This window comes from Mandrillus leucophaeus, unplaced genomic scaffold, assembly GCF_000951045.1.
Source record: "Mandrillus leucophaeus isolate KB7577 unplaced genomic scaffold, Mleu.le_1.0 Scaffold456, whole genome shotgun sequence".
NCBI classification, from domain to species: Eukaryota; Metazoa; Chordata; class Mammalia; order Primates; family Cercopithecidae; genus Mandrillus; species Mandrillus leucophaeus.
In genome coordinates this window covers 707,779-712,617 of record NW_012104876.1, presented here as the reverse complement: position 1 = coordinate 712,617, position 4,839 = coordinate 707,779, and positions in this window count along the sequence as shown.

Genomic DNA, 4,839 nt, shown 5'->3' with positions numbered 1-4,839 from the left:
ATATATGATGATAATAGCATAAAGAAGGAGACAGAGATGAAACTACATTACAGTAAGTAAATGACACCAAAAAGAATTTGAAACTACAGAAAAAATTGAAGAGTACCACAAATGGTGAATACATAAGTTAGTACAAAAGAATTGAGCAATCACTAAAAAGAAAAAAACCCTCAAAATAGAGAAATCATTCAACAAAGGAATTAAAAAGGTACAGTAGAAAATATATGTTTAATACAAAAGAAGAAAATAAAAGAACAAATGAACATAAAAGATGAGACATACAGAAAAAATTATCAAAATGGCCAACATAAATCCAGTCATACCAATAATATTAAATGTGAATGGATTAAACAACTGAATCAAAGGACGATATTGTCGGAGTGGGAAAAATATCCCAAGATCCAACTATATGCTGTCTACGTGAGATGTACTTTAATTTCAAAGGCACAAGTAGGTTGAAATTAAGAGGATGAAAAACGATGGCCAGGCATGTTAGCTCATACTTGTAATCCCAGCACTTTGGGAGGCTGAGAAAGGCAAATCACTTGAGGTCAGGAGTTCGAGCCCAGCCTGACCAACATGGTGAAGTCCTGTCTAAAAATACAAAAATTAGTCAGGTGTGGTGGCAGGCGCCTGTAATACCAGCTACTCGGGAGGCTGAAGCAGGAGAATTGCTTGAACGTAGGTGGCAGAACTTATGGTGAGCCAAGATCACGCTGTTGCACTCCAGCCTGGGAGACAGAGTGAGACTGTCTCAAAAAAAAAAACAAACAAAGAAAAAAGATGTACCATGCAAACAGTAAACATAAGACTACTGGTGTGGTTATATTAATATCAGATAAACTAGACTCTAATACACAAGGAAATGTAACTAGAGAGAAATTAGAACATTATATAATGACTAAAGGTCAATTCATTAGAGATATGAATTGTAATGATAATTATAAACATGTACACATACTCACCACAGGGCCCCAAAATACAAGAAGAATAACAGACAGAATTGAAGACAGAAATGAACAGTTCAAGACTTCATTATTGCTCTCAGTAATGGATAGAACAAATATTCTAAAGACTTGAGCAATGCTGTAAACTGACGTTTTGTTTTGTTTTGTTTTTTCAGAGTCTCGCTTTTTTGCCCAGGCTGGAGTATAGAGGCACAATCTCAGCTCACTGCAACCTCCACTTCCTGAGCTCAAGCGATTCCCATATTTTAGCCACCCGAGTAGCTGAGACTACAGGTGCGTGCCACCGTGCCTGGCTAATTTTTGTATTTTTAGCAGAGATGGGGTTTAACCATGTTGGCCAGGCTGGTCTTGAACTCCTGACTGCAAATGATCCACCCTCCTCGGCCTCCCAAAGTGCTGGGATTACAGGCATGAGCCACCACGCCTGACCAGTATTATATTAAATGTCCAGAAAAGACAAATGTGTATAGATAGAAAATAGATTAGTTGTTCCTTAGGCTTAAGGGAGTGGAGATTAACTGCAAATGAACATTAGGGATCTCCTCTGGTTGATGGAAACTTTGTGGTGGATTGTAGTGATGGTTGTACAACCCTGGAAATTTACTAAAAATTGTTGATTTGAGCAATTACACCAGTGAATTTTAAGGTATGTAAATTGTGCCTCAAGAAAGGTGTTTTTAATACATTGAACATGAAAATATGATCAATATCATTAGTTATGGAAATGCAAATTAAAACTACAATGAGATATCATTGCATACGTACTAGAATTGCAGAAATAAAGAAAAAAGCACACAGTAAAGAATTGGTGACAAAGATACAGAGAAATGGTAATCCTCGTAAATTCCTGATGGGCACGTACATGGTATACTCACTTTGGAAAACAGTTTGGCAATTTCTTAAAAAGTTAAACATAAATTTACCATATGACCCAGCAATTCCTCTTCAAGGTATATACACAAAGGGGATGAAAGCACTTGTACACACAAAGACTAGTGCAAGAATTTTCAGAGTAGAATTATTCATGATAGCCAAAAAGTAGAAACAACCCAAATGTCCATCAACTAAGGGCTGGATAAACAAAATGTGGTATATTCAAACAATGGAATATTATTCAGCCATAACAAGCAAGGAAGTACTGATACATGCTGCAACCTAGATGGACCTTAAAAACGTAATACTGGCCGGGCGTGGTGGCTCAAGCCTGTAATCCCAGCACTTTGGGAGGCCGAGACGGGCGAATCACGAGGTCAGGAGATCGAGACCATCCTGGCTAACACGGTGAAACCCCGTCTCTACTAAAAAATACAAAAACTAGCCGGGCGAGGTGGCGGGCGCCTGTAGTCCCAGCTACTCGGGAGGCTGAGGCAGGAGAATGGCGTAAACCCGGGAGGCGGAGCTTGCAGTGAGCTGAGATCGGGCCACTGCACTCCAGCCTGGACGACAGAGCCAGACTCCGTCTCAAAAAAAAAAAAAAACAACAAAAAAAACGTAATACTAAGTGAAAGAAGCCAGTCACAGAATTCTACAAACGGTATGATTCCCTAGAGACAAGAAAGTAGTTGCTTGGTCCTCATGATGGGGAAAAGGAGTAACAATAAATGGCATCTTATTGGGGTTATAAAAACATTCTAAAGTGGATTTATGATGATAGTTAACACAGCATGGTAAATTTACTAAAAATCAGTGAATTGTACACTTGAAATGGGTGAATTATATGATACATAAAATATGTATAAAGACAGTTAAAAAAAAAAAACTGTTAAATGTTAGGAGGTTGTACTGATTACTGTTGTTCTGCCCAGATCCTCTCAGATTCCTTTAACAATTTCTTGAACTCCTTCCCTGGCTTTTGTGTTTATTTACTTCCTTTTTTTTTAGACAAAGTCTTGCTTTGTCACCCAGGCTGGAGTGCCATGAGACAATCTTGGCTCACTGCAACCTCTGCCTTCCGGGTTCAAGTGATTCTCCTGCCTCAGCCTCCGGAGTAGCTGGGATTACAGGCATATGCCACCACTCCCAGCTAATTATTGTATTTTTAGTAGAGACAGGGTTTCACTCTGTGTTGCCCAGGCTGGTCTCAAACTCCTGACCTCAGGTGATCTAGCTGCCTCAGCCTCTCAAAGTGCTGGGATTACAGGCATGAGCCCCGATGCCCGGCTGTGTATATTTACTTCTTAAGGCCTGCACCTTTGCCTCTCTGGCTCTCTTGGAAGCCTGTTTTCAGGAGCTGCTTTGCTTGTACATGCAGAGAACTGACAATGCCTGAGAATTTACATTCATCTTTTTGCAACCCCACCCTTTTCCGCTTGCAAGTTCTGGATAGTCTTTACCAAATGAAGGTTATTGGGTGAAAGTTTAATTCCTCTGTCTTGAGTAGGGACAAACCCTGTGACATAATTTATGCTCTGCATTCTCCTGTGAGATCATGTGGAAGCAACCCTCCATGGGATGTTGCCTGAAATTACACATTTGCTTAGCTACTTCCACTTTCCTGTCCCGCTTCCTCAATTTCCTTATTGAGGTCTCCTGGGAGCACTGCCTTAAATTAACTGCATGTACTTGAATCCTCATCTCAGAGCCTGCTTCTGGGGAGCCAACCCAAGACAAGGGGGATTACTTATTCCTAATTTACCCAGTTTTCAGGTGAAGGGACACATATTCAGGTCACACTCCAGGCTTTTCTATGCCCTTTGCTGCTCCTCATGGGAGGAGGAGTGACATGCTGAATTGTGATTTGGGACTAAGAATTTGGCATCTGTGACTTATCCCCTTTCTTTGGGGCATTCCTGCCTGCAAGGAGCATGTGCTCTGGTCAGTAAGCTTAAGGAAAATGGCTCTGCCTTTGCATGAAAGGCCCAGAAGCAGAGCCTGAGGCAGGCATTTAGGTGTATGTGATTTATTGAGGGAGGGCTCTTTAGGAACAACCTGTAAAAGAATGACAGTAGGAAGATACGGGGGAGGAATGCGTGTGGTCATGGCCTGTAACATGTGTCAGGAGTTGTTTCATGTAGCAATGAGGAACTTGAGGAGTTCTTCCATTAGGAGGCAAGGAAGTTAGGCCTATCAGTCAGTCATTGGTCATTATTGTTGGTAGTGGTGTGGGGTGGGGGTGGGAGGTGTTTGAATTTCCCAGTTGTCTTCAGAAGAGGTGGCTCCTCTTAGCAAAGGGTAATTATTTGGAGATGTTTAAAGGTGTAAACTCTTAGCCACAGCACTCAATGTAGCTGGGGAATGGATGCACCAGTTAATGAAGGTGATCAGTGTAAGGCACCAACAGTGTCTACAGTTCATTCCTTGGACCAGTCAGATCCATCTGCTACTTCCTATTAAGTTCACTGTATTTGGGCATGGTTTTTCCAGGATTCTAGTTGGTGGGAGATTTAAACAAACCACAGCCTTAAAGAGGAGATTTAAACAAACCACAGCCTTGACTGCTCTGATTGGTTCTGAGACTTTAACTGATATTCTCCTATTCTTCTTTCATCACCCGTTCTAGATTTCCCTAACTTGTTTGGTTCTTCTGCTGGTCTAGGTGGCTTTCCTGATGGGGTGACCTATACCTTTATCGCTGTGTGTCTGAGCTCGTTTTCATGCCCTTATCAGGTCTGTGGTTGCTTCACTTGCTCATTCATGGCTAAAACTGGGCATTACAGTAGCAAGAGATGCCCCATTTGGTCACATGAATGCCAAACATACTCTTCCCTGCTCATATTATATAGCAGCAACTTTACATCCTCACGATAATCTAGGGCCAATCCCCACTGTCAATATGGCAACTGCTTTTCATACCTACTGATCTATTGGCAGAAGGAGCCCAAGTGACCAGCTAATAGTTGTAGTTTTGGGTGTAGTCGGACTCCTACTATGT